Source organism: Zalophus californianus, chromosome 12 (assembly GCF_009762305.2).
Source record: "Zalophus californianus isolate mZalCal1 chromosome 12, mZalCal1.pri.v2, whole genome shotgun sequence".
Taxonomy (NCBI): Eukaryota; Metazoa; Chordata; class Mammalia; order Carnivora; family Otariidae; genus Zalophus; species Zalophus californianus.
This window is the reverse complement of record NC_045606.1, coordinates 16,065,940-16,092,766: the sequence shown is the minus strand read 5'-3', so window position 1 is coordinate 16,092,766 and position 26,827 is coordinate 16,065,940. Positions and strand designations below refer to the sequence as shown.

At 41.8% G+C, this 26,827-nt stretch overlaps 1 protein-coding gene across 13 annotated transcripts in view; it reads right to left on the bottom strand.

The window, feature by feature from the left end:
* The window catches only part of NRCAM (neuronal cell adhesion molecule), a 290,304-nt gene that overhangs the window by 117,731 nt on the left and 145,746 nt on the right, over positions 1 to 26,827 (bottom strand). For all 13 annotated transcript variants that reach the window (XM_027573702.2, XM_027573706.2, XM_035723247.1 and 10 more), the window contains one exon: positions 20,011 to 20,084. The gene's annotated coding sequence lies outside the window, so the exon portion shown is untranslated. The remainder of the gene's footprint in view (positions 1 to 20,010; positions 20,085 to 26,827) is intronic.

The following is a 26,827-nucleotide window of genomic DNA, read 5'->3' as shown; positions in this document are numbered from 1 at the left end:
AACCTGACTACACTCTTAAACTAAAACATGAAAAAAAGTACCTGAATTGTAAATGGCCATAATTTTCTGAAAGAACAATGGGCTGGTGTATAAAGAAGACTTGACTGGAATCACGAAGTCTTTGTTCTGAGCTAGTGGTCTCAAATTAAAATGCTTATGGGGGCGGGGCAAGCAGTTAAAGAATGAATCTGCCTAGTGAAGGAACAGAGACTCAGCCTGCTTATCGGGGGCAGCCAAGGGCCTGCGGCTCCACTCCAGCTGTGGTTGGGGAAATACTGGGTAATACCCAGGGTTACCACACCACCTGATTTGTTTTTAAAGCCATAAATTCAAATTTTTACATGAAGTCAACTGTTTTTAAAGCAGTAGCAACTAATTTAAAAGTGCTGTGTGGCTGCAGGACTCGGGCCAAGTGAACACATTCACAAAGGGCAGATGCTGTCTAGGCCTTGCACTGCTAAGTGGCTATGGGTCTCCATGGGGCCGGTTCCTTATCTGTAAAACACATGTCCAAGCTTTTCTTGGCACCTGATGCCTATTCTGGTCCTCTTGGGTAATAAATCTCTTTACTTGTGAAGAAACTAGAAACGTTAATTCTCAGTAAGTTCAAGCACTGAAATAATACCAAAGACAGACAGCACAGTCTCAAGATGCTGATGCAATCTGAGTCTTAGTGACTTGATTGCTAATTCCGGAGTATAATTTACCTACAGAAGTCTGTGTAGTTAAATATGCCACATCTAGTTAGGGGGCACAACCACCAAACAAGAAGAGACATACAATAATTTTCAATTCTTGAGAGGTATGCTTCCAGGTGGTAAAGAACACCCAGTGCAGCCAGCACATGGCCTGGGTTCAAGGCCAGGTCCCCACTTATTCACTGTGATTTATGCAACTTACTTAAGGTCTGTTTGCCTTGATTTCCTCATGTGTAAAAATGGGCATCACAGTTCCTACCTCATAGGGTAATTACAAAGGTTAAGTTAGTGTAGAGCTTAGAATAGTGTCTGACACAGAGAAAATATCCTGAATTATTATTCTTACTAGCATAAGACACGTTAATAGCTAATCCACCAAATTTCCTATACTGGTTGAGCTAGCATTTTACTCTAAAATATCTAAGAGAAATTAAACCCAATCTTTATTCAATCAAGGCCAAAACCAATGGTTTGCCTCAACAACTCGACTGGCAACTTGTAAATGAGGACCTAACACTCCACGACTCATAGAAATCTTACAGAGGTCAACTTAGGAAACGCGGGTCAATGCGGTGGAACAGGGGCCATTCGGAATCAAAGAGTGTGACTGCCTCATCCTCCGTTTCCACCCCCTTGTGATTAATTAGCGGCCTTACTGCATCCACCCACCAGCTGTATCCTAGCTCATATGCCTGACCCCAACCGAGGACTACAACAGTATAATGAAAACTGTGCTTCTAATTGTCCAGCAGGCGATCATGGCTTGGCTAAGAAAGGCTCTTTTCAGTCTCCTCCTTTCTGATTAACTAGATGGCTTTATAAATCCCCTTAATAAGTTCATTTGTGTAACCCAAGGCGAGCTGCCCTTCCTTCCTGCTGCTAAGAGGGCTCAGCTGCTTATCTTTGGATGTGACCCATCAAAAGAGAATTGTTAAAAAAATTTTTTAATCTGCTAAATTGACAAGTACCACCGATCTCACAACTCCCCCAATTTAGTGAGGTTTTCCTATACCATAAAGGAAGTCTAAGTGCATGCAGTAAATTGAGAGACTAGCAGAAGTCTTTCCTACTTCATAAAAAAGTCATTATGACGTCTCATAAGCAGTGGATTCGGTAATTGCCAACAGGTCCACGTAAAGTAACTAACACGCTCATCTTCATCGTTTCTAAATGGGTTTCACATGCATTGTCTCATTCAGCCCTCCCGACACCTCTGTCACATCGTACTATTATTGTTAGTCTCATCTCACGAGCAAGACAGCTGAGGCGCAGAGAGGTCAAGTAACGTGTACAAGATCACATGATGATTGAGTGTTAGATGTGGGCTTGGTTTCTGGTCTTGTGATTATAGATCGAGTGCTTTTCCCCGGATAACACATGGGCCAGCGATCCACCTGTTGTCTTTCAGCCCCACACCTGCCCCACCCTGCTTTGTACTACTGGGGCCTGGAGTGTGCAAACTAAATTCCCACACGCCTTTCCCAATTGCTTTCCATCTGGTTCTGCTAACTAGAGGTACAGGTGGGCAACACAAAAGCGTGATGAAGACAGAAGAGTCCTGGTTTGGACTCAGGATGCGGTGGTTGATGGCAGTTGCTGTAGTCGCAGTGAGGCAGGTGAGATTCTCGACTCCAGCAGCCCAGAAAGGAATGACATTTTTTTATTCGTTCCAACCCTGGTTGAGAGAGCACCTCTTGAGTAGACCCAGCAGCAAATGCACCTGTCTCGACCTGCGCAAAAGCAGGGGCGAGTTCATGGGCTCCAGCCCAGGGATGTCAGCTGCTTCTGCTCTAGGTATCACCTCTCTGTCCTTTTTGCACTTCCAACATCCCTCCCTCTCTTTTCTGTGGCTCCAGTCTTTCCAATCCATCTCCTTGTTTAAAATACCTAATGTAGCTTCCATTTGCCTCTGTACCTGGTTATATATATACACCCGCTATGTGACAGCCCTTTGGGAGAAGGATATAAAGCAGAAGACGTTGCCCGTGCCCTGACAAAATACGTAATCTCTCTGGATAACAGAACAAACACGTTCAAACCAAGAGTAAACAAGACAAACTAGATTCAAGGGCTGACAAGGTAGAAGGCAGACTCTGTGAGCAGTGGGGCAAAGTACTTCACCACAACCTCTACTTGCTCAGTGCACGGAGTGGGACCCGCACCTGTGTTCTTCCTCCTCTGGCACGTGGGCACGCCTGCTCTCAGCCAGTCCAGAAGCAGCCCCTCGGCCAGCCCGCCCTCTGGTCTTCCGAAACACTTCCCCTTTTCTGGACCCGCTGGGTTTACACTTCCTGCACCGAAGCCAGCTCTGGTGCCAAGTTGTCTGCTCTATTCTTGTTCAGTTTCCTGTTCATTAACTTCTGGCTCACTATGACATTAGCATCCCTTAACCCACATTTGCATCACCATACATAAGAAACTTTTTGTCTAAGGCAAAAGGGGCCATGATTACTACACATCTATAATTTGGGACAGAACTATTAATTACAACAGAGTAGGAGAAAAAGTGGTTAGATGGCTGTTAGGCTGTCCAATTTTTTCAGCCCTCATTAGATCTCCTGGCTTCACTTTTTTCTCCTCTAAAGTTGGAGAATTCTGTATCACGTGGGATCAAGTTTTATTTATTTTTAAACCAACTCCTCCTTACTGAGGGCTTACTCTCTACCAGGTCCTTTGCATACGTTTAAGTCTCTTCCACCTCGCCCAAACTGAATGTCTTCCCATTGTACAGATGAGCAAAGTGAGGCCCACAGTGGCGAAGTTATTCCTCCATATTTCTTACTTGCTACTGGCAAAAGCGGGACTCATGTTGTCTGGTTAGGTTGTCTGCCTCTTGAGCCTGTGCACTTGAAAACAAGCGAAACCATCCCTGTTTCTGTGGGTGGAGAACAGCATTTGTGACAAGCACCACGGCACCCCTGTGGTCAGCATCCTCTGTCGGGGGACAGCATCATAGGGCAGAGCCTCCTCAGGGCACTGAGGACAGGCTTAAGCAAAGGGGCTCTGGAGCAGCTTAGCTCCTCTCTGGGTTATCACGTGGGATTCTGCACATGACTTTATTTGAGAAGGGCTCCCCTGAACCCGGGGAGGAAGCGCACCGAGCTTGCACTGAGTTCCCAGAGGTGATCTGCAATACAAAAAGGCTAACTCTTTGTTTCACATGCCCTTCGGCCTGATGCCCCTTCACACCTTTCAAAATCTTCAGAAGGACCGAAAAAGGCAATTAGAGAACCACAGGTTTTCAAGCAACCAGCATCCTTCCATCCCTACAACTAGTGGACAAGACTGGATTTCCATAAAATTACGGAACGGGAGAAGTTTCTCCATTGTGCTTTCCATTTGTGCGCTTTTTCTTACTCAGGTGCTAGCATTTCTCTCTCCAGTGAGGCACTGCGTACCCTGGTATCTTTCCCTGGGAAGAGCTGAGCTATGGAGTCACAAGGCATTACCTACGGATGAGACCTCAGAGGTTGCATTTTGGCAGAGATGAAAGCTCAAAGTCCCTGGCATATGGGAGATTATATAGGCCACTCTGGTTGCCCCCCCACCCGCCCCCCATGTCTGATGCGAGTGAAGCAGTAGCCACACAGTAAATATAGAACGGAATCAGGAAACAAAGTCTGGCAGGTGAGGTTTAGGTACTAGCCAATAGGCTAGGGTGTGTTTTTTAAGAGACAGGGAGGTTACGTATGGGGCGGGGCGGCAGGGGGGAGGGGGGCTCCTAGCATCCTGAAATCACCACATGAATGCAGCGTCAGGGCAAGCCTTGGGGGTTGACAAAGATTTTTACTGTATTGATAGGAAACACGCAGGCTTCACCGTTCATACCACAAAACACAGACCAAGTGATTGGGAGACTGTTAGGAATACTGTTCTAATTCATATGGTCTCTTGTGGTTTCACAACTAGCAAATTAAATGAATTATAGAAAAAAAAACACCCTCTAAAAAATGATAATCCCTCTCCCCAATACTCTGTTTCCCTCTACAGTGTCTATAGACACTACTATGTCTTTGGCAGAATCCTTAATGTTATTTATATCTTGAGCAATGCGCTATTTTCATCTAAAAGAGGGCAGTAGGCAAAAAATTGAATGTCTTTGAGGACAAGGGTCTTTACTTAAAATATGTGTGTCTGGGCCCGTTGAGAGCCTCCTCTGTGTCACTGCCAGGAATTAGTCACCAGCCAAATGCCCAATCAGTTTTTGTAAACTTATGATTAGCTTTCATCCCAACAAAGCCTGTGTTTGTCACTAAGATACTTGCTTCTCTAGCTACTGGTTCAAGGATCAGTGACATACTTCAAAGATTTTGGGAACAGTTTCTGTTCTTTGCGAAAAGCATTTGTTCTCCCCAAAACAAATGCTAGATTTGTTCGTTTGCTCCAAAAAATGAGAGGAACATTTCTTTTGATTGGTTTCCAACTCCACCTCCGCATTCAACAATGTAAAGCTGCACTACCATTTCCTCCAGCTAGCAGAAGCTGTAAGTCAGTGGAGGTCTACACGATGACATTTCTGAACCTTGGGGAGTCACTGTTACACCAAAGTGAGGCAGGACATTATCTGACAAAGGACTGAAACTTTGAATTTCTATAAGTCTTCATTCATTCATTCATTCATTCATTCATTCATTCAGCAAATTAAGCACCCCCTACAGGCCAGGCACTATTCCTGGTGCTGGGATACATTAATGAACACAAGAGGCAAAAGTTCCTGCCCTCATGGACTTTATACTCCAGTGGAGGGAGACAGATAGTAACAAAAAATAAATCGTAAATTATATGGTTTGCTAGGTGGTCAATACTGTGAAGAAAAAAATAAAACTAGAGAGGGAGATAGGGGTTTCAAAGTTTGTGTGTGCATGTGTGCATGTGCACAGGTACACTTGCTCACCACAGGATCAGAAACCAGCTCACCATAACGTGGTATCTGAGCAAAGGCCTGAAGAAGAGGCAGCAAGCTATGGGGACATAGGCAGGAAGAGTGTTCCAGACAGAGCGAACCACAGTGCAAAGGCCCTGAGGCAGAGTATGTCTAGCTTTTTCAAGGGACACTGAAGAGCCAAAGTACTAAAAGCAGAATCAGGGGAGAGGAAAAGGAGTGAGGCCAGAGTAAGAGCTTTGGCTTTATACAAACTTCATTAGGATACAGAGAAAGGTAAGTAATATCCAGAACGAAACACTTGGAAATAAAGAGATAATGAATACAATGAAATACAAATTTAAATAAAATGCATGGTGCAAAGCCATACTTTATTCCTGATGATCATATTTCAAGGAAAAAAATACGTATTTATCATGATCCTTGTCTAAAAGGTATCACTGAAATTATCATAATCTAAGTAAGTGGGAGATTTATGAGTAGATAGTTCTACTGTGTGGTGATTTAAGGGATTGTGGGCCAGGGCTTCCCCGTCCAAAATAGAGAAAAGCTTGGTGTGGAATTATACTACTTGGATTGAATGAGAGGATTTCATTTTCCTTCCTTTAGATCTTCAGGGCCATTTATTTTCTAGATTGTTCTATTAAAACACAAACACTGGGGGCACTGGGGTGGCTCAGACGGTTAAGCGTCTGCCTTCGGCTCAGGTCATGATCCCAGCGTTCTGGGATCAAGCCCCGCCTCAGGAGCTCTGCTCAGCAAGGAGTTTGCTTCTCCCTCGCCCTCTGCCTCTCTCCCCTGCTCCCTCTCTTTGTCTGTCTCTCTCTCTCTCAAATGAATAAATAAAATCTTAAAAAAAAAACCACACAAACACAAACACAAACACTGGGTCAGGATGGAAAGGGGCCAGGACAAGAGTAGGGATCACATCCAGAACAGGTATCAGGTAACTTCTTTCACAAAGCAGCAGAGAGTGAGCCGCCTTTGAAATCTTAGTGAAGAGCACCTGCAGAGGTTCCTCTGGAAGAGATCTAGGAAGGGAGAGGCGGGACTGGAGGTCGGGGGGATGACAAGGTACAAAAAGCAAGTTCTATTCATGGGGACAAATGTCATACCTGTGAGCAAACCACACTGACACCCAAAATTCCAAAACCTTATTATTTTTTTTTTCAGATATAATCAGTCACACTAGGAGAAGAATGCCCAGCACTACTATTAAACCACCTTGCTTGGGGGAGGCATTTCCAACCACATTGTATCATTTGGCCTAGAGGTTTTTTTCTCTCTCTGTCGCAGTCATTTATTCCATACAAGGTGCATAAACATGGAATGGATATTTAGAACCACAGGTGCGCTGTAACAGCCTTGACAGCCTTTAGATTTATTATTTGATGTGAACGGGCAGCAAGGTAACAGCTTTGACCTCCATATGAAACCTTATTTGTCACGTACATGCAGTGCACTGACCAGGGCTTGCAAGGCCAAGGGCTTCCCTTATGAACTAATGAAGCATTCTGGTGGGCACATCTGCTCAGGCAGAGGTGGAGTGGTGAAGCACAGAGCTCCGGAATTTGACTCACTTGGTTTGAATCCCTGCTCTACCATTCACTAGCCGTGTGTTCATGGGTGACATGAACCTCAGTTGCTTCATCTATAAAATAAGGACAGTTACTGAGGGGATAACATGAGATAAAACACGTAAAGTGCTTAGAACATGTGTGACACTTGATAAGCCTGTTTTTGTAGTAGAACGTAATGGTTTTTCAGAATAAGTCTTCCTGGGAATTCTCAGTTCCACTATTCATGGATGACCGTCTGCATACAAATTTAATACTCCACAAACTTCTGTTGACCTATTGTATAGGCACAGGCTTGAAAAAAAACAAACCTGATATATTAAAAAAAATGCTGCTTTGGACATATTTTGATTATTCTCAACTGTTATTGTAACACCGTGTTAATTTAACCTGATTAAATATTGAAGAAGGGCCATCACCATTGGGAAGACATTAAAATATATGAAATTAAACTAATTTGTCTTTATGGAATAGGGCCTTAGAGGATCCCAGTTGCTATTTTTACAATAAACATCTATTTTCTAAAAAGGCCACTGTGTCATACCTATAGGCCAACAAAACAGAGAAGTATCAGACAAATGCATCCCCAGGTAAGCTGAGACCTTTCAAGAAAATAACTTGCTCCGTGTTACTTGCGCTCCCCTCGGGGCAACGCTGAAACAGGAACAGGTCAAACCAATAGCTCCAGACAAGAATGGCAAAGGTCCACCCTAGTTGAGGCACAAAGGCCAGAGAACATAAAATTTGTATCAGATCTGGCTTTACCACTTAGAGTGTTTTTCATTTTCTTTCTTAATTTACTGTAAAATTGAAAGGATGGTGCTGATTGTGTGGCACTAAAAGGCTTTAGGAATCAGTAGAAGCTCAAGCATGAAAAAGAAATGTCTTTGCATTCAAATAATTTTGGCCAAAATATAATACTGTCAACTCAGTGACAGAAACTCTTCTTTAAAAAACAAATTCTGTTTTACTTTACATTTTATTCAGGAAACAAATTTTACTTTGATTGAATATATATCTCTATGGAACTAGATTTCAGTGACTCATAAAATCTCTTTAGAAATAATTCTTTGCAACAAAAAAAGGAAACTGTAGAAGAGTCTCTATATTCTATAAATAGAGGTAAAACATTAATTACAATGAAGGAGTATACAAGGCACAGCTCTATAATGCCAAGAAAAGAAAGCATAATTTTGATTTAAAAAATGAATTTAAATTGTAATGAACTCTCTAACATCACTTGCAAAGAATTCTATATAATCTGAATAATTTAAAATTAGTGCTATTGTATATCCTAACAAAACATTTCCCATTCCTTTTACCAGGAAGCAAATTACTGACTGAAGATAAATGTAATTTCATTACAGATGCCAAAGTGTATTATAGACCAGCCAGATTGAAAACAATGCAAGTAAAATGTGGAAAACAAATCAGACGGGTTTTTCCACAAAACTTACAGAAATATTTAAAGGTATTAATTTTCCAGACAATAGGTTCCAAGGCCCACACGGGTCACCAGTATGACTTCTAGAACAGGAACTAATGAGGAACTGGTACCAGGCACCTGGAGACCATTAGCAACAAGACTTAACATTAACATCTAGAGCTGCAGAAAGAAGCAGGCTGCCCCTCCACTGTGCCCCCCATGCATGAACCACATAACTGCTTACTCTTTCATGTCATGATTCTGGAATAACTAAAAGGAGTGTCACGTCAGATTTGGGGGTTTTCTCTGCTTATCCTGTGTATATGAGAAATAAAAGGAAACTTAGGTAATTTTTCTATTTTTTAAAACCTGCAGTTCTTCTCCATGCAATTGATCGAAGAGAAGATGAATGGCCAGTGGTATGAGTTTTGATTACCCAGGAGCTCAAAATAAAAAATTTATGAATACAAATTATGATTTGGGCATTTAAAATTATGACTTGAGACATTAATGATGCCCGAATTTGTCCATAAGTACATGTGAATTCCCTCTGCAGCCAACTCATCACTTTAGGATAAAATTTCTGAGCCTTATGATTCATCTTAGCACATGCCCTAGGGTTAAGCCATTTTTCATCTACAAATATGAAAGAATTATTAAAATGGAAATGTTTCGTGGAAATACCACCTCAGTCATGTGTCTAAGTGATCTCCCTTTCCAAACTGACCACGGGACAAACAAAACCACCACCACGAACATAACAAGCACAGAAACAATGCAGCTCTTTCCCCCTCTTACACTGGACTCAAATGTGTCTGCTTAGTAATAATGACATATTGTCCCATGTTATTGCTTCAAAAAAATGTTTCCAGTGACCCTTGGGAATGCTATGTACTGTTTTCCTTCAGTTTTGCCCTTGGCAAAATTTTCTTTGTTCAGATCGCTCTCTGAGAAAGTCATTTCAGTCTTTATTGTGTACATTCTAGGTCTTTCGGTTAATAAGAGTTTTTGACCTTTTGGTTTCTACAGCCAGTTCTTCTTTTGGGCATGATTGATGGCATTAATTCTTCTTGCATGTGGTCCGTGGGAAACCACCCCCACCTCCTTCAAATAAGTGCATGGATTCTGAGGGCTACCTGGGATGACCAGTTATCATTGCCGCCAACTCAGTTCTCTGAGTTCCAGAGATGAAACTCACCTAAGGCAGCGATGTCTCCACTGAGATTGTGTTCAGGGAACGATGGGACAAAAGCCTAGCTGGGTTTAAACAAGACAATGAAAGGCAAGGCTCTGCTGTTCTCCAGCTGCAGCTTGCTTGACTCCTGCCTGGCACATCTGCTTTGCCATTCTCAAGGCCTCTCTCCTAATTTTGGGGTCTCTGTGCTTATGCACCTACCATGGCACTAGCTTCTTACCTGCTTTCTTCATCTTTAATGGGTTTCATGAAATTTTCCTAAAATATTGATGCCAAATGAACTTTCTTGAAACAACGGTTGGGCAGATGTCACTTCTCACTCAAGACCGTAACAGGTTTGTAACTAAACGTAATTCAAACTCCGTATGTTACATTCACAATCTGACATATTTCAGACTTGGCATATTCATGACAAAACCCTATCTTCTCCCCAAAAGCAGCCCTTCTGCCTTTTCTTTTCTATTCTGCTCAGTAGCACCACTAACCATCCAGTGTCTCAAGCCAGCAGTCGGGCCTTGCTTTTCCTCATTTCTTTCCTAATTGGCAGACGGGTTCATTCAGTATGCTGAAAACTTGCAGCTCCTCTGCAAGGACTCTGCGTCAGGCTCCCCAGCCTAGCAGCTTTCGCCTCCTGCAGGTTTCCGGCTTCCCATTTCACCAATGTATGCAAGTTACCAGGGCATTTGTTCCAAACTCAGATCTGATCATGTGACTCCCTTACTCAAAATCCTTACGTGGAATCCCATAACCTATCCCAAACTCTTGGCCCAAACAATACTCTCCAATGTGCCTTCACAGCATCTCCAACTTCTTCACCTTCGGTCATACCAGGGCACTCACAGTGCATCGACTGCAAGGCTTCGAGGGGATCTACTGCGACTCTGCTCACAGCTGGGACGTCCTTCTCCACGTCTGCCTGCAAGATGCCTACTCATCCTCAGTGTTCCTCCTCCAGGATTTTCCTGCTGCCCCCATACAAAGCGGTCACATTTGCCTCTGTATCACCATTACACCTTCATATGCACACGCACACACACACACACACACACACACAAATATATATATACATTGTTATTATTTTTACTTTTGGGGGCTAATGACACCATGCTGCTATTACCATGCTGGATACATTTCATGTATAGCTTGCTCCCTACCCTTTGATGATGTCTGAAACATAGTAGTTCATTCATGAAGGAATGAATGAACAAATGTTTATTCATTCATTAAAGAAAGAAAGAAGGAGCAAACACCTCTCCAAAGTCACTTTCAACCACTTCTTACTTAGGTCTACTTTCTGCTCTAAATTTGTTTATCTGTTTTTTCCTTTTGCCATGCAAATACCACATTTATCTCCCTCTCCTACTCAAGACTTGGTCATTTCACCCTCTAGAAAGGCTTTTCTTTTCTTTTTCTTTTTTCTTTTTTTGATTTATTTATGTATTTATTTGAGAGAGAGAGTGGGGGAGGGTCAGAGGGAGAATCTCAAGCAGACTCCCTGCTGAGCATGGAGCATGACGTGGGGCTCGATCTCATGACCCTGAGATTACAACCTGAGCTGAACCTGAATCACGACCTGAGCCAAAACCAAGAGTGGGATGCTCAATGGACTGAGCCACCCAGGTGTCCCCCCACCTCTGGAATTTCTGCTCTTTTTTTATTTAAAATTTTTCTGAACCAGTTTGAGAACCATTCTTCCTTCAAGGATCAGTTCAAGTTCAAATCAGCCATAAATCTTTGTCAATCTCTATCTAGTGATCACCGCTCCTTTGACCTCCCCGAGCATTTTCAGCCTGTACATTTAACAGTCAGTAATGTTACTCTGTGCTTTCCTTTGATGTGCATGCCTCCTATATACGTGTGCATGTGAACAGTTGATTTCCATGTATATAACTAAAGAGTATGAGTCACTGAAGGGCAAGAGCCATAGTTTATAATGCAGGCTGCATTCTCAGAACCTCTCATGATTCCCTATATATAAAAAGCAATCAGTAATGTTTGTTAATGAAGATGCTCAGCAGATAGGCACTATACGTAGGTCTCATAAGTAGTATTTTATTTGTATTAATGAAACCCAAATAAGTCCAGAATAAACTTTGATTTATTCTGAATAAAGTGGTGAGATTCTAGGATTAGGTATCAGCAATGGCCCCATAGGTCATGCAGTGGTTACTAAACACTCTACTTGTGAAAAACTGTGTTTGACTCTCAGCTCAGAGGAATGTGTTTTACAAAAGAAAGTCTTTCAATTGTTTACTCTTTGTAACAAAGATCTTTCCATGCCCTTCCATGTCCACTTGAGCACATATTGGATCAAGGCAGCTACATTTCAGTAATAATAAAAATAATTTGGACAGGGGCGCCTGGGTGGCTCAGTTGGTGAATCACCTGCCTTTTGCTCAGGTCATGATCCCAGGGTTCTGGGTCCCTGCATCAGGGACCTGCTCCTCAGGGAGCCTACTTCTTCCTCTCCCTCTGCCTGATGCTCCCCCTGCTTGTGCTCTCTCTCTGTCAAATAAATAAATAAAATCTTTTAAAACAATAATAATAATTTGGACAGAATCAGCAAGTCCATTATAACGCAGATATTTGAAATCTACTTTCTTACTGAACTTGCGGGCTGCTCCACAGAAGAAAAATCCCGGTGTTCAAAGGTTTGTTTTCAGGAAAAGGAAAATGCCCATCAATTTGACATAAAGCGGTTCTGGGTAACCAACAAACATCAGCAATACATTTGAAGACCCGGAGAGAAAATAAAGGAGAAAGTTTTCCCTGGGGATGACTTCTGGGTTTGGTACATGACAAGTATTCATTTTCATTCAACAAATATTTACAGAGCATGAACTAAGTACCCAGCATGGTACAAGAGGCTGTCTGAGATGTATTTCTTTTTTTCCTACCCCTCTATGGCAAGAAAACTTTTAAGAGCCTTCAAAAATATCTACCAGTCAAATGATTTATTATTTTGCACAACAAATCAATTTGAAGAGCCCCCTTTTTTAATATTAAAGCATATCTGTCATTGGATTCTCTAAAACAGGGAAATGTGACATAACAGAGAAATATTTTACAGGACACTTGGAACTCAGATGCATTTTCCAGGTCATTTGAATAATTTAAATACTATAGTTTTGTCTAGTTATATTTGTCAAATTCTTTCTCAGATTTTTTTGGGGTTTTTTTGTTTATGTGGTTGTTTTTTGGGTTTTTTTGCCCCCAGGAACAAAGTCATTTGGGAAACTACATTAACTACATGCTCTCTGTGCTTACTGACAACAAAATAAATACAAACTTGCAGAAACCATTTCCCCTGCTCTCCTTGTGGATTGTTCTCTGCTTTCCATTCTCTCCTTTCATAACCTGTTCCTATGGCCTCTCCTTCACCAGGCTAACAGCTTCTGTCAGCAAAGCTTTTATTCAGTACAGTATCAAAAGCTTTGCAGAAAAACGGATTAATCATGTTCGCTGCATCTCTTTGTTTACCCTTTCAATTCTTGTAGAATTCAAGCTCACTAAGAAAATGCATGTCTAATCACAAATGTGAAGTCCCTCTCAGTTATTTCAGTGCATTTCTCTTTTAAACCTATTATTTTATGTTTAATTAATTTACTTATTTAATTATAATTATATAATTAAAGGTTCTCTGAAAAATCAAGTAGAGTGGTTTTCCCAAATACGTCTTCCACATCGTCATAAGGATCTAAACACATATTCTGTGTTCTTTGAGTTCCAAAAGAGAAGTTTATGTCTGCTAATGCCAAGGACGTGATTCCACATTTTACTTATTTATTTTTGAAAAATATTCCTTGTGAGACAGATGTCTAATTATTTCTAAAACATAGTAATTTGGGGTTAGATGTCATTAAGCAAATAATAGAAGTAATGTATTGTATGAACCGCCAAAGTAGACCTTTCTTGTAGTCTCGTCACTGCTAAGTGTAAATGGAATAAAGAATCTTCACTCAAGTCTTATTCCTGAAAATATCAGAATGCCATGCTTCGCCATTAATTTCATGCCAATAATTAAACGGCATAAAGACTGGTGACTTCGTCACTTCTGTGTATAATAGTTTCTTTTTTTTTTTTAAAGATTTTATTTATTTATTTGAGAGAGAGAATGAGATAGAGAGAAAGCATGAGAGGGGAGAGGGTCAGAGGGAGAAGCAGACTCCCTGCTGAGCAGGGAGCCCGATGTGGGACTCGATCCCGGGACTCCAGGATCATGACCTGAGCCGAAGGCAGTCGCTTAACCAACTGAGCCACCCAGGTGCCCTGTGTATAATAGTTTCATACAGTAATTCTTTAATACATAAAATTCCCCACTTGCTCAGGATGAACTTGTTCACTTTGCTTTTCCCAAAGTCGAAAGTAGTTTTTCTCAATAACACTGATGGTTTCCTCTGTTAAAATGTCTTATGGCTGGAGGCCTCAAGGTACAGTGGGCAACACCACTGAACCATTTCATTTACACTCAGACATTCTCTCATCATTTGGGAACATGGCTTTCTCATCATTTTTGTCATCCTGCTGAGAATTCTAGGGTCAGAAATTTTTTAAGTAGCAGAATTCTTATGTCTCAAATAACAAGTGAAAGATACAAAACAAAAAATATCACAAGCTCATCTTTTTCAAACAATTAGCCAGGCAGAACCTCATCAAGATGAGCCTTTCCAGAAACAATTTCTATGAAAAGAGTAAGTGGTTGGATGGGAATCCATCATGAAGCAAGCAAAGTCACATCCCTGAATGAAGACACCTGGACAGGGACTTAGACTCGCTTGGCTGATGGGAATCCGTGTCTCTGGGGAGAGTGGGTTTCCAACCGAGATGCCAAGTTCACCATCCATTTGCATCTCTCTTCTGGATTATTCAAGTGAAAATTGCACTCTGTAAGTATTTTCAGCTTTTTCTCTTGACAAAAACTTTGAGAACAACACAAATGAAAATCAGGGTGGAATCATCCATGGGACAGGCAGAGGGCACCAAACATTTGTTCAGCTAGAAGAGCACTCCTATGAACTTCAGAGTTGATAGCGTCTCGGGCTAGGTTATAGTGTAGGATACTTTTGTGAGAGGACAGTACTCCTGTGAAAAGTCGGCTAGGTCTGTGGTTTTATTCAGAACGGCACTGGTGCAAAATATACACTCGGAAGACCCAGGCACAAATGGGCCCATGTGCGCGCCGCAGCGGCCTGCAGGGAGGCCCGCCCTGCACCCCTCAGGTGCAGTCTGGGCTTAGGAGGCATTGCAGGAACACATTAATCAACACGTTCAAGGAATGCATTAATCAACACTGCCACGTCGGCTGGCATGCCCCACTGTTTAACCGTGCATGCTAACGAACGCGAAAGCAGCAATATGAATGTGGAGTTCCACCGTGCTGCAAGAAACAAAACCCTTTTCACCACCGGCCCCATGCACCATATCCAACTCAACTCTTTCAATAGAAATCGTTCTCTCCTGTATGTGTGCTAGTTTATGGACTTGCTTTCTGCAACAGTCAACCAGAAACAAAGACGCTTTACAGACCAGCTAAGTTTGACAAAAGCTGTAGAAATGCCTTCTGCAGATATGAAAACTTGCAGCCTTCCAAGAGATTTTTTTTTCTTTGCCTCACAAAACAGATGCTGCTGTGAAAGGCAAAACAAAACAAAGCAAAAAAAAAAAAAAAAAAAAGTCCAAGCATCTATTTGTGTATGTAGTCAGATGTGACAGCAACATACTGCATCACCAGCAGGGGACTGGGCCTGGCCTCCTGCTCCACACTGGGCTTCATTTTCCTCCTGGGTAGTTCCCTAGATAACCCTCCTGTCAGGATTTGACTCCTTCCAAAAGCAGCGAGGGATGAAATGTCCAGATGCTGGAAGGAAGGGGTCTGCTACAGCACCCATAGAACCCAGGCACACATCTCTACCTTTGTGGACCTGAACACTTAAGGCTTTTCGGTGTAATCTGACCCAGTAGGTTGTGGCCTACAAAGTTCATTAAACATTAATTTTGGTCATGAGATTGCTGAACGTCAAGATCCTAAGTCTGAATGAGTAAGGGATACCATTTCTAATTATCCTTTTGCATATGTTTCCTCTCAGAGGCAGAGTTATCTCGGTAGAGGTTTCACTTGCTGGGAACAAGGGTTAGAAGGCAATGACCCCTCCCCTGGAGTGGTCCAGTTCTAGTGATTTCAGTGAGCCCCCAAGTTAAAGTCCATCTAGCCTTACCTCCCCACCAGCTCTAGCTCTAAACATTTAAAACTAAGTGTTGTAAACATTTTAAACTAAGCCAAAAGTGCAGCGGGGAGAACAAATCTAATCCAGTAAGTATTTGCAAAGGTCACTGCACCAACCCTCTGGCCTAGAAATGCTAAGTCTCGACACGGTTCCTGTATGAGAATGACTCAGGCAATTTTCTCCTTCCAGTTTGGAAGCAGATCTTTCTCCCCAGCAGAGCACAGTTCGAGGAGAGCAGAGGAACACAGGATGCTTGCAGGGTTCCTTCTACTGACTACCAGCACTGAGCGTCACTGCCACCAAAACACGCTGTGACCTTTCTCACACTCTGCCACCCCTGCCCAATCTCACCCCTCCCGTGAGAGGATGCCAACGTCCTTCTTCAGGTACCTTTCTGAGCCTTCAGAGACAGCTCTCGGGCTGAACAGCTGGAGGAGGGGGAGGGGGGATTGGGTGTGTTTCCAGAGAAAAATGGTGGTGTTTCCCAAGAATTATGAGGCCAGGATGCAAGGGGCAGAAAGAACTTAATCAATAAAGGCCTCTCAGTCACAGGGGCCAGAGTAACTCAGAGATCAACATCACGCCATGTATTGTAATTCAGCCCCCCTACATGTGAGATTTAATATGCTCCCATCTGACCACAAGTCACAGGGCATTACTCAGGCTCCAAAGGGTAATGGGAAGCTGCGGAGAACACGGGGATGGAAGAACAGAACATTCTCTCTCCCAGGGGTTCAGGGCCGAGCCCTCATTTCCTGCCAGAGTGGGCCGCGATCACGATGGAGGGACCATCCAAGTGGGCCAACATCTCAAGAGCTGTGGGTACTGCATTGAAATCTGGAGCGTGCCCTCATCCTATACCAGGGTGAAGAGAGAGGAAGGTAGTAAGTACAGGAAAAGATCGTTCTGGTTTTCTAGCTGACCAAATACCTAATCAATTCTAACCGGTATAAAACCATGAAGAGGCGAATATCCTTTGCCTAGATTTAGATCCCTATCTTGGTTTCTGTCAGTCACAGGCTTCCTGAGGAAGCTTTTTATTCATGTGCTCTTCATCTCTCATTTCATGAGGTGAGTATTCCTTTTGTGGATGATGTGTCTACTAGATTTATCTGGTGTCCATGAGCATGAGATAAAACTTTTCGGCTCTACAATGATCCTGTAGGACAAATTTTGCTAGATCTCCTTAGTGTTAAGCAGTCTTAAAAACTGTAGTCCCCATAAAGAAAAAAAAAAAACAAAAAACTGTAGTCTCCTTGTATTTTGCCATAAAATACGGATTCACATCAGCTTAATTATAAGATAAAATCTTTTTACTGTTATCAGTTCTATTATTATTTATTCAAAATATCAATAACATTCTCCTACTATGCAAACATAACTTTTTAAAAGTTAGTGCTGTGAGTCCAAAGGGAAGAACAACTTTTGGATCATCAACCAAAAACAATCATCAAATAATTCCAATAACCTGTCAGGTTTTCCTTTTCATATAGTTTGACGAATGGGAACGAGCCTTAAGGTATAGCAGGGCAGGATCTTCTTCAGCCTTATTATGGTTATGACCAGGACCAAACTCATACAAATGCAGCCTGAGCGCTAGAAAACCAGTTCTACAGAGTGATTGAGGGGCACCCATCCCCCACCCCCCAGCTCTGGTTGCTTCTAGAAATTCCACCATTAGCTATCCTGCATTTTTGCCCAAGGTTTTCAAGCCAGGTAGAAGAGATGGGGAGAATTCTTTTCCTTGGAGAGAATTTACACATCAGTGTTGATGATGAAGGGGAACATGGTTTGTATCCGTGGCTGGATATCAATCAGCAGGGGTAGCACTTTCCGGAGAGAAGAAAAACCACAGTTCTGATCGTTCACATCTTGTGGATACCACAGCACACAGGTGAACGTGGGAAAGACTACTGAAAACTCCAAGTAGCTACAAAAAAACTTTCTTATTCTAATGTCAGAAGCTGAACTCTTGAATAGCCTGCGGACATTCTGAATACAAGAGGGCTTCAGAATTTTGGGAAGTTTCAGGGCACCTTTGTTTCAGGGAGGCAAGGGAAAAAGAACATGGGAAGACACTCAGGATTTAGTTTCGACCAGATTAAATCATTCACAAAAATAAAATGAGATATTTCAGTGGCTCTAAGAGAGCCTGACAACTAAAAGCTCACTTTAGTCATTTAACAAAAGACTAGCTAAAAATATCCACCAGAAGAATGTACTGAGAAAGGTGGAATTGAACCTTTTCAATTGTGCCTCTAGAAGACAGAATTTTAGGTCAAATAACTCTCACACAATGAATGAAAGAGAAAACAGTGCGACTCGCCAGGAAAACGTCCCTAGCAACCATGGGAGAGTGCCCTCGAAAGTGCGATGGAGCGCTACCCCTGCCACCTTCCAAGGACACCACACATTCCTTCCCGGTGGTCCCTCCCCTTGCCTGGTCTTCATGGATCTTCCCCTTTTACTAGAAACCACCAGTTACAAATAAGCTCCTGCTCTGGCTGTCCTTCCATCTCTCCTAGGTATCACACAACATATAATCTCCAGAAGGACTTGTCATAACATACTGCTGATAGGAGTGATTTATCATAGGCCACTTTTACTTAACACCATTAATTCCCAATCCCCAACAACTGTGACTTGGGATATCCAGACTTCCGTGTCCCTGCAAGATTGGATGGGTCCTACTCTTCCAAAGCTTTATCTCGCAGGCATTATTTTATGAATTAAGGATACTTGTTGGAGGAGGTGTGTATAGATACATCAAAGCGTTATAAAGTAAATCATTTTACATTAACTAAGGGAGCTTTCTAGTAAAAGAGCCATTTATATGAAATGAAGGCTCTTTTGGTATTGCTCACGACTATTTAACTCAGCCATTTTGCTAGTCTTTACTCACGTTCACTTTTCAAGAACTCTTCAAAGCAGAACAAAATGTGTGCTACTTGATTTACAAAGCAACTTTCTTAGTTTCCAGGCTACTGGCTTAGGGATTTCTGGGGGGTATTTTGAAGCACCATAAGAATTAGTTATATGAAATCAGTTTTAATACAGCACAAAAGAAGCAAATTCAACTGAGGCATGAATCATTTTCTCTTAAGCAGGAAACAACATCTAAATGGATTAATTTTAGCATTTCTCAAGGACAAGAGACAACATGCTTGCAAGATTTTCCTACCTCCAAATCTTGCAGACAATCTTCTTTTCATAATTGAAGCCTGTGAGAGTTTCTTTATTTGTTAAATAGAACCTAGGAGGGTAGAGGACTAAATGTCTGAACAATCATGTTCTCATAAATTCATTACGAGATAGAGGTCTCTGAACTATGTTCCAGATCTCCAAGTAAGATAGTCTTCATCAAGTTCAATACTATAATAGCTGGCTTTTCAGAGGCATCATAGGCCTGACAGAGTTCATTCTAGAGCTGATAATTCTAAGTGACATAAATGGGAAAGGGGTGGGTAGTGGGGGTGGGGGCATTTGATTTACAAAGCAGAAAGCACATATCAAAGTAATATTTAAACTTTCCAAATAGACTTTTGTATTATTTGGACTTCATTGTGAGATAACAAAAATTGTGTACGGCTAAGTACATTCCCAGGAGATTTTCTGATACCTGATTGAATCAAAAAGAAAACTCTTTTCTTGTAAATGATTCCTTATCATTTTAAATCTTTAATTCCTTCAGAAATATACTGTTTATTAGTAATGCCTTCACTCTGCTGTCTATTTTCTGAACTTTATGATTCATGATTTATTAAGACAAAAATCTCATTACAATGGAAGGACATGAAGGTCTGGTTTTCTTTCCCGTGTATTCGATCTGTCCCCTTTGACAGGCAGTATGATTAATGTTTTTGCGTCTATATTCCTACTCCCCATCTTTCATCATACTTTTTGGATTGAAAAGTATTAATTATGGCAATAATATTACATAATCATATCATTTTATGGTATAATTCACTTCTTTACTAATTTAAACCTTTTCAGAAGACAAACCCCTACCTTTGAAGAAGTTCTTCCTGTCTGAAGAAGTTGTCCTTTTAATTCTTTAAACCAGATGTCTTCTCAGCATTGCCCTGTGGGTCGAAGAGTGGGGGAAATGTTAACAAGACATTCATCATCAATCATAGCAGACTGTCAATACATTAACTTCCATCCGACTCCCTGATGGGAAACACAATTACCAAGGGGTCGTGTAAGGAAAGACAAATTATGAATAGATTTGCCAAAAAACATCTCTGCTGGTTTCAATCAAAAGTGACAGCAGAGAGTTGGCCTAAACTCTGGTGGCCATCCCGTTCATGCAACCCAGCCGAAAGCGACATGTCTGTTTCCTCTTTTCAGTTTGGGGGATAGAGGGTTTTTTGTAATTCACCTATATGGTGTGGCTAAAATACTTCCTTGCTATGGGCTCATTATTACTGTTGTTATTCTTAAAATGTTTCATTTAGTACAGTAGGAATTCTTTTGACTTTGTTTGAAAGGCCCCAAGTTCTCAGTGAGAGTCACAAAGAGATGGTGGGAGCAGCCAAGAGGAGAGGAGCCCCACCTGGCCCGTGAAAAAGGCTCAGCTATGGATAGTTCCAGAGTTTGACCAGCTCCAACTCCTCGCTCCTCAGCCTGAATGTTTCCTTTGCAAATATTCCAGCTGAGAATTAGCCAGAAAAGGACCGGGAGTGGGACAATTGCAGCTGAGCACATTAGGTTTCATTTTTTTAGACAACCAATTCAGTGACACCAAGGGTTTTCTAAGGGAGGATCTGTGGCTTTTTGGACTTTGGATTTTTGGAAACAGAAGTCATACTATCAGACCTCTGAAAAACCTTTCAGATTAGAGAAACAAGTGTCAATTCAGGAACTCCCGACTGCATTGAAGTCTTAAGACAACTATGAATTGCAAAGTGATTCCATTAATAAAATAAAAAGGTGTAATCTCAGATGTTCTTGTGTATGTGTCCGTTATAAAATATTTTCTGTATTAAATTGCAAAAAGCTTTATCTTAATGACATGCAAAACCACTCTTAATAGATTTTCATTGGATCCAATGCAATGATATTTTATCAGGACAAAAAAACTATTGTTGAGGTTAATGACTCCTCCTTGGAATTAAAACCAATTTTAGAGTAATCAAGGTTTTCTTTTCTTGTTATTTAGTTCCTTCTTTAAAAAAACTCTTTTGATGTATGTAGGAAAGAATTTGCAAGAATCTGAAGTCATGTCTACAATAATAACTCAATCCAACAAACTTACTGAATATTTCATATATATCTATCAATACACTGGATAAATATAAACGAGGAAAAAAGTGTAATACATGAATGCACCTTTACAGGTAAACACTGATTAGGGCAGCATGTGAATGCTGTCTCCTCTCTCCCCCTCCACCTACCCATCTCTCCATTTCTCCACCATCTCCCTCCCCTCCCAGAAGCTTGGCTCTGCTTCTGGCTCTGCCCAGAACCTGAGGCAGGTGGCTTAGCCCAAAGCCATAGGTGACATGAGAGAAACCCCTCTCTTTTTATGTTACTGAATGTGGACCTGGGATCAGTCTTTCTCTTCACCATTGCAGTGTTAATGTCTGACATCGGTTTGGGCCTCAGGGACTCAGACCCTGCCTAAAGGAGTACTTGGCTTCTGGGTCATTCAAGCCCGCTTCACTCTGGGGAAAGGAGTCTGTCACCTCTTCTAGCCCAGTGTACTAGAGCTCTGCCCTGGGACTCAAGACCAAAGCCTCCGCTAATAATACCTTGTTACTTTGTCTTGCTTTGTCAACGTCTGCACTACAAGTATTTACTTTGGGAACCTCAAAGGCAGAGCAGAATGTAGCATTCCTGTACCACCATCCCTCACCTCCAAATAATTAAGGTAAGGCAAATTTGTAACTCAAAAGGGTAGCCTGCTCCTTCCTTCTTAAAGTCTCCTCTAAGACAAGTTTTTGTGTGTGGAAAAATCCACAGAAACAGAGTGGTTCAGTCCACTGAGCCACGCCTGAAGGGAGTCTTCACCCCAACTGTTTTGGTACCCCTCATTGTGGCATCTACACCACATTGCTGTGGAGCTATTGCTAAAAATCTACATCACAGGTGGTCGGAGGCTACAGCTAAATATTGAGAAGAGAATCAACTAAAGACACGCATCAACAGAATTAATTTCGCCATAATTTTTACCTGGAGGAGAAAGAGAACTCACATTTTGCAGGCTACTACCATGTCCCAGACCCGGTGTATGGATTGCAGGCGATGCACCAGCTCTGTAAGTATCATTATTGCTTTGACACAGAGGCAGAAACTGAAGCATGGAGAGGTTATGTAAATGACCCAACTCTCACAACACCCAAGTAATACATCTGGAGTATAATTCTGCTTCTGTCTGAACCCAAAAATGTGTGCCTCTCCTACCTCCTCCCGTGGCTTTTGAGAGAAGCCAGGATGAACCTGGAGTGGGGGTGCTGCCGAGATTTACAGGGAGGGCAGTAGAAGAGAAGTTGTGGGAAGTAGTGGCCCCAGTGATGGGAAGCATGGAGGAAGCCAAGAGGAGTAGGGTCGGGGAGGCAGGAGGGTGGGCCACAAGGGAGGCAGGGAGGATGCACACAAATGGGGGAACTCAGCGGCCATCAGCAGGAAGCCGCCAAAGTCCCAGCTGGTGCCACCACCTCCCAGGGGCCCCAGTTTCCAAGTGTCAGCGACACCACCTGCACTACCATTCCTCTGCCCTTCTGCCAAGCATACCCTTTATTAATAATGTTTCATGGAAGAGGCAGATCTGAAAATACTACTGGGTATGGTGTGGAAGAAGATGTTCTTGAACATAAATTTTATTTTTTATTTCAGTTCAATTAATTAACATATAATGTATTATTTGTTTCAGGGGTACAGGTCTGTGATTCATCAGTCTTATAGAACACCCAGTGATCATTACATCACATACCCTCCCCAATGTCCATCACCCAGTTACCCCATCCCTCCACCCTGCTCCCCTCCAGCCTTGAACATAAATTTTAAAGAGAAGTCAAAGGAATGTGGTTCTTTTGATAAGCTTGAATCATTTTTAGTATAACTGAATTCAGGGCAAAATGCCCTGAAAAGAACACACATGTAATTTTGTATAGGTGGGGTTTCCCATAAACATTATGTGGGAAAACTATTTTATCTTTGCTTATATATATTATTGATAGAGCACAGCCTCATTTTTAACTTCCGTGTGATGACTGAAACCCCTAAGCCTTTGCAAAGACCACCAAAAGACTACGTATTAATTGTATTACCATGTCAGCAATTATGCCAAACATTTCTAGGGAATGAATTTTTGTTACATTCATTACTCTTGCTTTGACAACTGTGTCAATGGGCTTTCATCACTCTGAAACACATTTAGGTTGACAGAATGGGGTAATACATCATTGCTAAGGATTATTTTTCCAATAACAAAGTAACAATTCAATGTTTTTTAACCAAAATACAATCAACTTGTCCTATTAAACAAAACCAGTCCTAAGTCAAAAGGTCAAGATGAGATCTGATATAATTTAAAAGTAGCCTTCAGAAAAGATAAATAACATCTAGGTAAAAAAAAAAAAATAGAAACCCAAAGGCCATGGTACACACGATAAACCAATTACAATAAAAGTAATTCAATGGTGTGTAAGTATCGCATTAAAAAAATTCAATAATTCAAGAAAGTGAATGCTTGCCTTAGCCACTCATGGAAAAATAAAATAATGAATTTCCTAATCGCTCCAAAGGAAGTCGAATTATTAACTGGCATGAATTTTTTTGCAGGATTTTGTTTGTTTTGTTTGGTCTGGTTTGGTTGAAAATGAGAACCTATAACATTCAATGCAACTGAAAATCTGTTATTGCAAACATTACCAGGTAAAAAGTAACAGCAAGCAAAAACACTCAAAACCTCATTTGGTTTACACTCTGGCACAATCGTGAGGACATTAAAAATGCTAATATTACTCTTTGGTTTCTACAAGGTAGATTTCTAAAAGCTGGCTTTATTGGAGATATGCATTATATCAAGCATTTGACCCTTCAATCCAATTCTGTTTTCAACTGTGACAATTTTATTTCCCATTTACACTCTTAAAAAATCAATACAGCTCAGAAATACTTTTTAGGACATCAATTTTGAAAACCTTAACATGTAACAATATATTCATATACCTGCACTATTATGTGTTTATGTAGCATGCAAAATTTAGCATTATGAAATGATGGTAATTTACAAACTTATTTTTTATCTTGGTCTTTAACAAAACTTCAGTAGTATGAAAATCATGGACTAACCCCCCCAAACTCTTCTTTTTTTTCTTAACTTCCTGCCTTTGACATGATCCTTTGACTGAATTTGGGGTCCATTCATACTTATTAACTGGAGAGAAAAGGATAAACAAACAACCCTATTAGAACTGGCATTTCTCTTTGGTTTCTCTGGGCATGCCTGTCATCCAGCAGCCCAGTTCAGCTTGGCAGGGCAAAAAGCCAAAAATCATCTTGAAACCCAGTTCTCGGCATTTCAGCAACCTATGAAACAAAATACATTCCAAAAAGCAGAGAGCATGGTCTGGAATAAAGCAGGTTCAACTAGTACCTCAATGGGGTGGCCCCCAGACAGCCATCTCTCCCACAGCCTGGCTCGCTAGGGTTCCAGCGACACGGGGTCTTAACGTCCAGCCCCAAGTTTAGCATGAAGTGCGGCCAACTCTTGAAGACTAGTAAACTTGCTGGGACTTGGGACCAACTCCGTGGCCTCTTAAATGTCAGTGGGAGCAGGGCAGGTAAACCAATGTGTCATGCTTGACCTTTCAGAGAAGGGAAACCACTGATCCCTTGACAAGTCAAATTAAAAAGATTGAACACTGCCTACCCCCAGAAGCTGAAGACTGTTTCGAGTGCCATCTTCATTTGCTACCTTATAGACTGGTGCAAACACCCAATAGTGAGCAAATTCCATTCATCTACGGCATGCTGGACATATGCCATCTTACTGTCTGTCGGGGCCCTGGCAGACACACACCACTGTAACAATTTATAGCACATACATGGTGCATTTCATGTTTTACTAGGAGCAACTGCCATAACTCTAAATAGAAACCCAGAATTCCAGTGTGCAGTCATGGCTAGCTTCTAACAAGTGCCATGCCCCCTCTCTGTTGTGCGGAGTCGTCATAGGGAGGAAGCCCCACCCCTGTCCAGACTACATTTCCAGCTCCTCTTGAATTTCGGTGCGACTGTGAGATGTTAAAGGAGCCTCCTTGCCCAGATGTTCAAGAAGCCTGTGTCTTTCCCACCCCTCATCTCTCTACTGCTGTTTGGATGCCAATATCCATTGGGACTTTGGAAGTCCCTCGGCCTGGCCTTTGTCAAACAGTTCCCTGAGGCTGACAGGGAGAGATCCTTCCGTCCACACAAATGATCTACATGACCAGCACTGGACTGCTACCTGAATGGGAAAGGAATTCTAACTCAGGAAAGTTTTTACCATTTGGGGGTTTATTATAACAGCTAGGTCTGCCCTGTCTCATAGAGTCAGTATGCCATGAATATAACAGAAATCTTAAATTAAATCTATTCCTCATTGGTCCTTCTTCTGTGTCTATAATCGAAAAGGAACAGATTTAGTTTTATAATTTTAGTGTATCCAGGGGCGCCTGGGTGGCTCAGTCGGTTAAGCATCTGCCTTCAGCTCAGGTCATGTTCCCAGGGTCCTGGGATCGAGTTCCACACTGGGGGGGGGGGGGTCCCTGCTCAGCGGGGAGTCTGCTTCTTCATCTCCCTCTGCTGCTCCCCCTGCTTGTGCTCTCTCTCTTTCTCTATCAAATAAATAAATAAAATCTTTTTTAAAAATTTAAAAAAACAAAATAAATATTAGTGTATCCAGGGGCGTCTGGGTAGCTCAGTTGGTTGAGGTCTGACTCTTGATCTCAGCTCAGGTCTCGATCTCAGGATTGTGAGTTCAAGTCCCATATTAGGCTCCACACTGGGCATGGAGTCTACTTGAAAAAAAAAACCACTAAACTAAACTATTAAGAGTATTCAGAGACTATTAAATAAATCCTATTTGACACAATTAAAATAGTGTTTATTTTGCTCAGGGAAGAAAAAACTTAAAGGACATTAGTAAAACTGTCAATGAATAAATGAAAGTGGTTGAGAAAACTTTACTAAATACAAACCAAACAAATATAGAAGATTTCCTGGATGGTATGTAAAATAACACTGTACCTAGAACATGGGGAAGGTTGAACATAGTTTTTGAGAGACTCTGATTCAGTAGGTGTAGGCAGGGCCTAGAAATCCACTTTTCTAATAGGCAGCCCCAGGGGGGGTCTGATGCAGGTGGGCTTGGGCCACACTATAAGCAACGTGGTAAAGAAGGTCTCTGGGGGGGACGCCTGGGTGGCTCAGTTGGTTGAGCGGCTGCCTCTGGCTCAGGTTGTTGCTGGGATCGAGCCCTGCATGGGGCTCCCTGCTCAGCGGAGAGTCTGCCTCTCCCTCTCCCTGCTTGTGCTCTCTCTATCTGTCTCTCTCTCTCAAATAAATAAATAAAATCTTAAAAAACAAAAAAAAGAAGGTCTCTAGGATAATGATGGTTAAACTGTGAAATACACTACTTTGTGAGGTCATCAGATTTCCTTCCTAGAAGAAAGTAAACCTGGGGAAGTTTCCCATCCACAAGGTGGAAAACACACTCTGTCAATAAACATTACAGAGCTCTGGGAATCTAGGCAAGTATGACATGATCCCAATCCTTAAGCAGCTCCTGGTCTCAGGAGAGTGACTGTCTACCTGTGTGTGTGTGTCTATGTAGAGG